This window comes from Vombatus ursinus, unplaced genomic scaffold (genome assembly GCF_900497805.2).
Source record: "Vombatus ursinus unplaced genomic scaffold, bare-nosed wombat genome assembly UNPS02000582.1, whole genome shotgun sequence".
NCBI lineage: Eukaryota > Metazoa > Chordata > Mammalia > Diprotodontia > Vombatidae > Vombatus > Vombatus ursinus.
Genome location: NW_020940360.1, coordinates 30,034,375 through 30,046,184, shown reverse-complemented (window position 1 = coordinate 30,046,184; position 11,810 = coordinate 30,034,375).

Sequence of the window (11,810 nt, the reverse complement as noted above, 5' to 3'; positions counted from 1 at the left end):
AGGCATGAGAGTCCCCCATTGCCTCAAAGCAACATCAGTGCAGCAGATAAACAGCCAGGACCTCCAGCCACTGGCACAAGAAGCTTGAGATAGTGCCCCTTCCACCCCAGTAGCAGAGATCAGATTTAAAAGAAAGAAAAAGGGCCAAAACAAAAATGAGCAAAAAAAAAAAAGAAAAGAAAAGAAAAGAAAAAGAATCTGACCATAGAAAGTTATTATGATGACAGGGAAGATCAAGACACAAACTCAGAGGAAAATGACAATGTCAAAATATTTATGGGCAAAATCCCAGACAAAAAGAGGAAGTGGTCAAAAGCCCAGAAAGAACACATTGAAAAGCTGAAAAAGGAGATTAAAATCATTTAAGAGAAGTAGAAGAAAATTTGGGAAATAAATGAGAGTAATGAAAGAGAATTATGAAAAAAAATCAACAGCTTGGAAAAAGAAAATAATCACTTAAAAAGTAGAACTGGATATGAAAAAACTGGAAAATTATAAATGTTGAAGAAGATGTGAGAAAATTGGAACACTAATGAATTGTTGGTGGAGTTGTGAACTGATCCAACCATTCTGGAGAGCAATTTGGACCTATGCCCAAAGGGCTACAAAAATGTGCATATCCTTTGACCTAGCAATATCACATATAGAGCTGTATCCCAAAGAGATAAATGGGGAAAAGGATCCAAATGTACAAAAATATTTATAGCAACTCTTTTTGTGGTGGCAAAGAATTGGAAATTGAGGGGATGCCTATCAGGTGGGGACTGGCTGAACACACTGTGGTATATGAATGTAATGGAATGCTACTGTGCTATAAGAAATGATGAGCAGGCAAACTTCAGAAAAACCTGGGAAGACTTGAATGAACTGATGTTGAGTGAAATGAGCAGAAACAGGAGAACATTGTACACAATAACAGCCACAATGTGTGGTAACTAACTTTGATAGATTTATCTCTTCTTAGCAATGCAAGGATCTAAGCTAACTCCAAAAGATCATGATGGAAAATGCTGTCCACATCCAGAACAAGAATTATGGAGTCTGAATGAGATTGCAGGATTTTATTTGCTCTCTTTTTTCTTTTTTTTTTTTTGTTTCTTCTTTCTCATGGTTTCTCCCATTGGTTTTAATTCTTGTTTGCAATATGACTGACGTGAAAATAGGTTCAATATGAATGTATTTGTAGAGCCTATATCAAATTTCATGTCATCTTGGAGTGGAGAAAGGGGAGAGACGGCAAGAACATTTGGAACTGAAAACCTTGCGAATGTTAAAAAATAAAAACAAACAAGTAAATAAATTCTGGAAAAGTAGAATTGGACAAATGGAAAGGGAGATTAAAAAACCTACTGAAGAAACAAAATCTTTAGAAAGTAGAATTGGCTGAATGGAAAAAAAAATCCCTGATGAAAACAACTCCTTTAAAAGCATAATTGACCAAGTGGAATAGGAGATACAAAAGCTAACTGAAAAAAACAATTCCTTAAAAATTAGAATTTGGCAATTGGAAACTAATTATTCTATGAGACTTCAAGAATCAGTCAAACAAAATCAAAAGAATGAAAAAAAATTGTAGAAAATGTAGAAGTAAAACACCTTAGTGGAAAAACAAGTGGAAAATAGGCCCAGGAAAGCTAACTTAAGAATTATTGTTCTACCTGAAAGCCATGATAAAAAAAAAAAAAGATCCTGAAGGGTAAAATAGTCATTGAAAGAAGCCACCTATCACCTCTTGAAAGAGATGCCAAAATGAAAATTCCAAGTAATGTTGTAGCCAAACACCAGAATTATCAGATTAAGGAATAAACAAGTTCTGTAAGCACTCAGAAAGAAACAATTTAAATATCAAGGAGCCACAGTCAAGATTACAGAAGTCTTAGCAGCTTCTACAATAAAGGACTGGAAGATTCAGAATATGATGTTCTGGAATGCAAAGGACCTCGGATTACAAACAAGGATCAATTATCCAGCAAAATCGAGTAAAATCTTTCAGGAGAAAAGATACACATTCAATGATATAGGGGACTTTCAACCATTTTTGAATAAAACAAAACAAAACAAAACAAAACAAAACAGAACTGAATAGTAAATTTGATCTTCAAATACAAGACTCAAAAGAAACATCAAAAAGAAAACAGAAAATTTAAAAAAATGTTATTCCATACGATTTAAACTGTTTTCTCTCCACTTCCAGGACATAAGATGGTGGAGAAAGAAGTAACTCTTTCACCCTCCCTTACTGACCTTTGAAAATCCAGAAAATATAGAGGCAGGAGAAATCCCTGAGCCAGCAAAAAGACAGGGCTCTACAATGCTGTAATTTTTTTTTATTAATTTACTTTGATTTATCAACAATAACTTCCATAAGCTTCCGAGTTTTAAATTTTTCTCCCCTTCCCTCCCCACCTCTCTCCTCAAGAAGGTGAACAATCTGATATAAGCTATAAATATACATTCCTACTAAACATATTTTCACATTAGTGATGTTATAAGTAAGAATTAGAACAGATAGGAGGAACCACCAGAGAAAGAAAACAAAACATGACAGAAGAAAAAAAATAGCAAATAGTATGCTTCAATCTGCATTCAAACTCCATAGTTCTTTCTTTGGATGTGGATAGCATTTTCCATTATGAGGCCTTTGGAGATGTCTTAGATCCTTGTATTGCTGAGAAGGATTAAGTCTATCAATATTAGTCATCACACAACATGGCTTTTACTGTGTACAACATTCTCCTGGTTCTGCTCACTTCACTCAGCATCAGTCCATACAAGTCTTTCCAGCTTTTTCTGAAGTCTGCCTGTTCATCATTTCATATAACACAATAGTATTCCATTACATTCATATACCATGACTTGTTCAGCCATTCCCCGATTGATAAGCATCCCCTCAATTTCCAATTCTTTGCCACCACAAAAAAGAGCTGCTATGGATATTTTTGTACATGTGGGTCCTTTTCCAATTTGTATGATCTCTTTGGTATACAACTCTAGAAATGGTATTACTGGGTCAAAGGGTATGCACATTTTTATAGCCCTTTTGGCATAGTTCCAAATTGCTGTCCAAAATGGTTGGATCATTTCACAACTCCACCAACAATGCATTAGTGTTAAAATTTTCCCACATCTTCCCCAACACTTATCATTTTACTATTTTGTCATGTTGGCCAATCTGATAGATGTGGTGTGGTACCTCAGAGTAGTTTTGATTTGCATTTCTCTAATCAATAGTGATTTAGAGCATTTTTTCACATAAGTATAGATGGCTTTAATTTCTTCACCTGAGAACTGCGTGTTCATATCCTTTGACCATTTATTAATTTGGGAATGACTTTTATTCTTATAAATTTGACTTAATTCTTTATATATTTTAGAAATGAGGCCCTTATCAGAGAGACTGGTTGTAAAAATTATTTCCCAATTTTCTGCTTTCCTTCTAATCTTGGTTGCAATGGCTTGGTTTGCACAAAAACTTTTCAATTTAATGTAATCAAAGTTATCGATTCTGCATTTCATAATGTTCTCTATCTCCTGTTTGGTTATGATTCTTCTGTTCTCCATATTCTATATCCATAACCTATTCAGGGATATGTAAACTATTCCTTGCTCTCCCAGTTTGCTTACAGTATCAATCAGCCTTTATATCAAAAACAATTTTTACTTTATTTTGGCATATGGTATGAGATTTTGATCTATGCCTAGTTTCTGCCATACAGTTTTCCAGTTTTCCCAGCAGTTTCTGTCAAAGAGTGAGTTCTTATACCAGAAGCTGGGTTCTGTGGGTTTATCAAATAGGAGATTACTATAGTCATTGACTACTGTGTCTTGAAAACTTTGCCTATTCCACTGATCCACCACTCTACCACTTAGCCAGTATCAAGCAGTTTTGATGATTGCTGCTTTATAATACAATTTAAGATATGGAATGGTTAGGCCACCTTCCCCTACATTTCTTTTAATTAGTTCCCTTGATATTCTGGATCTTTTATTCTTCAAAATGAATCTTGTTATTATTTTTTCTAACTGTATAAAATAATTTTTGGTAATTTGATTGGTATGGCACTTAATAAGTAAATTAGCTTGGGTAGATGTGGATTTATTTTATAGCCTGCAACTTTGCTAAAGTTGTTTATTGTTTCAAGTAGTTATTTACTTGATTGTCTAGGATTCTCTAAGTATATCAATATATCATCTGCAAAGAGTAATAGCTTTGTTTCTTCTTTGCCTATTCTAATACCTTCAGTTTCTTTTTCTTCTCCTATTGCTAAATCTAACATTTCCAGTACAATGTTGAACAACAGTGGTGATAATGAACATCCTTGTTTCACTCCTGATCTTGTTTGAAATGCTTCTAGCTTATCCCCATTACACATGATGCTTGCTGAAGGTTTTAGGTAGATGTTATTTATTATTTTAAGGAAAACTCCACTCATTCCTATATTCTCTAATGTTTTTAATAGGAATGGGTGTTGTATTTTGTCAAAAGCTTTTTCTGCATCTATTAAGATGATCATATGGTCTCTGTTAGTTGTGGTGTTGATATGATCAATTATGCTGATAGTTTTCCTAATACTGAACCATCCCTGCATTCCTGGTACAAATCCTTCCTGGTCATAGTGTATTATTCTTGTGATAAGTTGCTGTAATCTACTTGCAATATTTTATTTACGAATTTTGCATCTATCTTCATTAGGGAAATTGGCCTATAATTTTCTTTCTCTGTTTTGACTCTTCCCAGTTTAGGTATCAGCACCATATTTTTATCATAAAAAGAATTTGGTAAGTATCCTTCTTCACTTATTTTCCCAAATAGTCTATATAGTATTGGAATTAATTGTTCTTTAAATGTTTGATAGAATTCACTTGTAAATCCATCTTGCCTTGGAGATTTTTTCCTAGAGAGTTCATCAATGGATTGTTCAATTTCTTTTCCTGAGATGGGGTTATTTAAGTATTTTAATTCCTCTTATGTTAATCTGGGCAATTTATATTTTTGTAAATATATATCCATTTCACTAAGATTGTCAAATGTGTTGGCATATAGTTGGGCAAAATAATTTGTAATTATTGTTTTAATTACCTCTTCCTTGGTGTTGGATTCACCCTCTTCATTTTTGATACTAGTAATTTGGTTTTCTTCTTTTTTTAAATTAAATTAACCAAAAGGTTTATTTTATTGTTTTTTTTCATAAAACCAATTCTTAATTTTATTTATTAGATCAATAGTTTTCTTAATTTCAATTTCATTATTTTCTCATTTGATTTTCAATATTTCTAATTTGGTGTTTACTTGAGGATTTTTAATTTGTTTTTTTTTTCAAAATTTTTTAGTTGTATGACCAATTAATTGATCTCCTCTTTTTCTTTTTTATTCATGTAAGTATTTAGTGATACAAAACTTCCCCTAAGAATTGTTTTTGCTGCATCCCATAAGTTTTGGTATATTGTCTCATTGTTTTTATTCTCTTGAAGGAAGTTGTTGATTGTTTCTATGATTTGTTGTTTGACCCAATCATTTTTAGGATTAGATTATTTAAGTTTCCAATTATTATTTAGTCTATCTTTTCATGGCCCTTTATTACATATAATTTTTGATGCATCATGATCTGAAAAGGATGCATTTAATATTTCTGCCTTTCTGCATTGGATTGTGAGGTTTTTATGCCCTAGTACATGGTCAATTTTTGTGTATGTGCCATGTACCACCAACAAGAAAAAAAGTATGTTTCTGTCTATCCCCATTCAGTTTCCTCCAGAGGTCTATTATACCTAACTTTCCTAATGTTCTATTCACCTCCTTAACTTCTTTCTTGTTTGTTTTGTGGTTAGATTTATCTAGTTCAGACAGGGGGAGGTTGAGTTCCCCCACTAGTATAGTTTTTTTATTTCTTCCTGTAACTCCCTGAACTTCTCTAAGAATTTGGGTGCTATACCACTTGTTGCATATATGTTTAGTAATGATATTACTTCATTGTCTATGGTGCTTTTTAGCAGGATGTAGTTTCCTTCCTTATCTCATTTGATAAGATCTATTTTTGCTTTTGCTTTGTCTGCGATCAGGATTGATACCCCTACTTTTCTTTTTTTAACTTCAGCTGAAGCATATTATATTCTTCTCCAATCTTTTACCTTTACCCTGTGTGTGTTCCTCTGTTTCAAATGTGTTTCCTTTAAACAACATATTGTAGGATTATGGTTTTTAATCCATTCTGCTATCCACTTCCATTTTATGAGAGAGTTAATTCAATTCACATTCACAGTTGTGATTACTATCTAGGTCTTTCTCTCTATCCTTTTCCCCCCCATTTGTTTTTCTTTGTCCATTCTCCTTTTCCCTCCTCACTAGTGTTTGGCTTTTGACCCTGCCTCCCTCAGTCCTGTCTCCCTTTTATTAACCCCCTCCCTTTTCTTCCCCTTTTATCCTTACTACTTGTTCTCTCCTTCTATATCCCCTCCCCTTTCTTTCCCCTTTTCCCTCCTACTGCCTATAGGGCTAGTTAGATTTCTACACCTAACTGATTATGTTATACCCTTCTTGAGCCAAATCTGATGAGAGTAAGTTTCAAACAATGCTCGTCTCCCTCCTTTCTTTCCCTCTACTGTAATAGGTTTTTGTGCCTTTTCTTGTAATGTAATTTACCCTTGTCTGCCTTCTCCTTTCCTTTTCTCTCAGTACATTTTCTTAGATCACATTAATCCACTTACTTCAATATATTTAACTCACTTGATTAGATTTTTTTTATCATTACATCAAAGTAAACTTATGCCCACCCCCTTTATGTATATCTCTTTAACATAGTGTAATAACAATACAGTTCTCAAAAATTAAAAGTGTCATCTTCCCTTGTAGGAATGTAAACAGTTTGCCCTCATTAATAACATGTTGTTTCTTTCTGTCCCACTTACCTTTTTATGTCTCTCTTGAGTCTTGTATTTGAAGATCAAATTTTCTATTGAGCTCTGGTCTTTTTATCAGAAAGGTTTAGAAGTCCCCTATTTCATTGAATATCCATCTCCTCCCCAGAAAGATCTTGCTCATTTTCACTGGATAGTTGATCCTTGATTGTAATTCAAGCTCCTTTGCCTTATGGAATATCATATTCCATGCCCTAGAGTCTTTTAATGTAGAAGTTGCAAGGTCCTGTGTAGTCCTGACTGTGGTTCCATGATATTTAAATTGTTTCTTTCTGGCTGCTGGCAGTATTTTCTCTTTGAGCTGGTAATTTCGGAATTTGGCTACTATATTCCTTAGCATTTTCAATTTGGGATCTCTTTCAGGAAGTGATTGGTGGATTCTTTCTATGGCTATTTTATCCTCTGGTTATAGGACCTATGGGTGGTTTTCCTTTATGGTTTTCTGAAAAATACTGTCCAAGATCTTTTTGTCATCATGATTTTCAGGTAGATCAATAATTTTTAAATTGTCTCTCCTGGATCTATTTTCCAGGTCAGTTGTTTTACCAATGAAATATTTTACATTTTCATCTATTTTTTCATTCTTTTGTTTCTGTTTGACTGATTTTTGCTCTCTTATAGAGTCATTACCTTCCATTTACCCAATTTTAATTTTTAACAAATTGTCTTCTTCTGTTAGATTTTGTACCTCTTTCCCCATTTGGCCAATTGCATTTTTTAGGGACTTGTTTTCTTTGGTGTACTTTTTTCCCCCAATTAACTAATTGTATTTTTTAAGAACTTATTTTCTGCAGTTAATTTTTGTCCTTCCTTTTCTAAGCTATTGACTCTCTCTTGCATACCTCTCATTTCTTTTCCCATTTTTTCTCCAGCTCTCTCATTTGACTTTTAAAATCCTTTTTTTTTTTTTTTTTTGCTTAGGCAGTTGGGGTTAAGTGACTTGCCCAGGGTCATACAGCTAGTAAGTGTCAAGTGTTTGGTCTGAGGCTGGATTTGAACTAAGGTCCTCCTGACTTCAGAGCTAGTGTTCTATCCACTGTGCCATCTAGCTGCCCTTAAAATCCTTCTTAAGCTCTTCTGAGAAGGCTTTTTTTTACTTCAGACCAGTTCATATTCCCTTTTGAGGTTCCTATGTGGGTTTGTTGACCATGTTGTCCTCTTCAGAATTTCTGCCTTGTTCTTCCCTGTTCCCATAATAAGAATCTATTATATGTTTCCTTTTTCTCATGGTGTTTGCTTATTTCCCGGCCTTTAAATAGATTGAGCTCTACCACTGGGGAGCAGAGGGCACTGTCCCAGGCTTCTTGTGTTGGGCTCCTGGGGCCTGGTCACTGCCTTGTGTGTTGGGGACTCTGATGTTGGCAGTTGGAGGCTTTAGGGTTCTGGCAGCTTACCTGGTGTTGGACTGGAATCAGCAACACTGGAACTCTAGGAGTAGGTTTGAGTAGTATGGCTCCTGGAGATTTCCTGCTCACCTGGTCCTTCCTTTGACTTTCTTCAGCTCCTTTCAGATGGATGTTGCAGGATGTTTATCTGCCTGGGGCCCCTTGTAGCACTGATTCCCTTAGTTTTACTGAGGCACCTGATGGTTTTCCAAGTTGGTTTCCACTGATTTCCCCACCCTCACTGAGTCACTCAGAGTTCCTGGTGTTGGTGTTTGCCTGCCTCACCATTGGTTTCAGGATCTCCTCCTGGTATGCTGAGGTGGGGCTTTCCACTAGCTTGCTGGGATGCTTCCCATTCTCTACTGCTCCCCTTCCCCCAGGGCAAGAGGGGCCTCTCCTGTTAATTCCTCAAGCTACCTGGGCTACTGGACTGCTGCACCCCATCTTTCTTCCTGTTCAGCTATTGCAAGGTTTTTCCTGGGGTGATATTTTCTCAGTGTTCAGAGGTTAATAAGGGAGGATAAGAACTACTTACTTCTTACTCCATCATCTTGGCTCTCAGAAGCAGAAGTGCACTACAGTGTTGTAGCCCAGGAAACTTTGGAGATTACCAGGAAAGGCCCTTCTCACTCTGAGGAAGGGGAGCAGTACAGGACAGGAGGCATTCCAGGAAATCAGTGGCAACCCCCACGGGGAAGATCTTGAGACCCACATTGATGGAGCAGGCAAGTGCCAATACCAGGAACCTTTCCCAGCCCCCACCAGAGCCTCAATATAGGCAGGTGAACCAGTAGGCAACAGCTCAAAAAAACCACCATAAGCAATGGTGTTCTCCAGCAGTCAAATCACCCAGTGCCTCAACACAACTCTGGGAAGCACAACTCTAGGAGGCAAAACTCCAAGCTGACAGACATCCACCAGCAGTGAAATATTCCTGTACAAGGCTGGGTTGAGCAGAAGACAAATGTTCAAGTGCAAGGCCCAGGTCAGCATGAAAAGAAGCTTTCTGTAAGTGCCCCTTCACTCCAGCAGAAGAGCTTAACTTTTTTTAAAAGAAACTGTTTTCTCTACAAAAAGTAGTTTGCCTGTACTTTATTTTGCTTTAAACAATATTTTCTGACTCCATTATTATCCACAATCATTGTAATACTCCCCACTAGCTTGATTTTAATTTTACAAGTCTTTAATCACTAGATACTATATTTACCACATTTTTTATTCTTTCCTTGTCAACTTCAGAAGAGAAAGTTGCTTTGAAATTTTCTTTCACCATTACTTATTAATTTGTTTATTTTTGTTTATCTTTTTTCATTTTATTTGTAGTGTTAGCCTTCCTTCTGTAGTTCTGATTCTATAAAAATTATATTCCATTTCTCCTTTTCCTATCATTTACTTCCAATTTATCTTTTTTCTTATTATATTACATGAAGTTATTACATAAAAGGTTATCTTTTTCTGAATGATAGTCTGATGAAAAATTCTAAGATGGGATATTCTCTCTTCCTTAAAGAAGAATAACATTTAATAATTCCTTATCCTTTTTCTACTCTGTGAATTTTTTCTTTTCTTTTCTTTTCTTTTTTTTAATTTTTCTTAGTTTCTTTTATTTGGTGAATTTCCATGTTAATTTCCCTCATAATCTCTGGTATTCTTCATCAGATTGTTGAAAGTCTGAGATCCTGTAAAAGATCCATATCTTCTCAGGAAGAAGTATGATTAGCTATGCAGGATCTCATATCTAAAGACACAAGCTAACTTTAGTTCTCAATTTGGGAGTTCCTGTTGTAATATTTTTAAATTTTTGTTTTAAATTTTTGTTTTGTTTCTTCATAGGTTTTTCAATGAATATATACTCCTTTTCTCACCTTGCATTATTATTGCTTTCCTCCATTTATTTATAATGCTTCTAACTGATTTAAACAATACAGTGGTGAAGCTATACTTGGAAACAATAACTAATTCAATCATATTACTAAAAGGGCACATATAATTTAGCATACATAAAAATGAAAATCAGTTACAGTGAATATCGTTATTGAAGAAGGTGGTGTCAGATATCCTAGGGCTAATGCTTTGTTCTGTCCATATACTGTTTCATATATTACAGCAAAAGAGAAGATAATTTTTGGATCATATGCATATATATATACTCATGTGTATATATACATTTTCATGTATATATACACAAATATACACACATACAAATACAATATATGCTTCATGTGTATATACATAGATATAAACTTATACATACATGTATTTTATGTGTATACTATATACTTACATATATATGCATTTATGTACACACACATACATACATATATTGATGTGTATACATATATACATATATTATGCTTGAGATTTCCTTTTGGATACCTGTTCTAGGGCTGAAACTATTTTAAATAAAATATTAATATTTTTCATTGTCAAGATTCATGTAAGCAAGAGATGATATTGGTATTTTAAAATAAAAATTCTGCATGATCCCCTGAACCAAGAGGTTTGACTTTTTATATTGCCTTATTATTAAATTCTAAAAGTCAACATTTGCCCAATGGCATTCTCAAATATTTTTAATTACAATTGGCAACTGATGATGTTTACTTTACATTAAGTCCTTTACATAATATTCTTGGAAAGTCCTTATGTATCTGTCTCTTCAAAGTTTTTGTTTTTCCTTTCTGAGAGAAGTTGAAGGGTGTTTCTTCGAAGGTCAGTGTTTCCATAATTGCATTCAGAATATGATTGAAAAAAATCAAATATTGTTTTGTTCTGTGGATCGCATTATAAAGCTTTTAAGGAACACAAATTAAGAAAACTGAAGCTGATTATCACAAATAACATCCATTTTATCCCTTTTCTCAAGAACATTTCAATCACATATGATTAAAATAAAAAGGCAATAATTATAAAAGCACAATGACTGTGCCCTAAAAATAGTTATTCTTTTTTTAAGATAACACTTGAAAAATACTCATCTTAATGGAAATCCACTCATTTATATTAAAGAAGGACATATAAACTTATATGGATATAAGAACTTTCTCTATGAATCTCAGTAAGGTCTAAAAAAACCAGTAGCACTACATTCAAGTAACTCTATCTATCTATCTATCTATCTATCTATCTATCTATCTATCTATCTATCTATCTATCTATCTATCTATCTATTTATCTGTCTGTCTGTCTGTCTGTCTGTCTGTCTGTCTGTCTATCTATCTATCTATATCTACACATATAGATAGATATAAATATATCATTCAATTCACCCATGTGTAGAAAGACAATTTGAAGTTCCTGAAAATTTTTATGATAACAAAATCTCTTTGTTGTAAAACTCCAGCATTCTATTGTTTAAATATTTGCAGTAGTTAGAAAGTCATTGTATCACAAGATATCTAGTATTGTATTTTTAGGCAGGTTTTGATAGAAATTGCTTCTTTACGTTGAGTTAAAAATGAGCATTGTGATTTTGATTCTTCTCTTTAGTTTCTGACTAAATTAAATCCC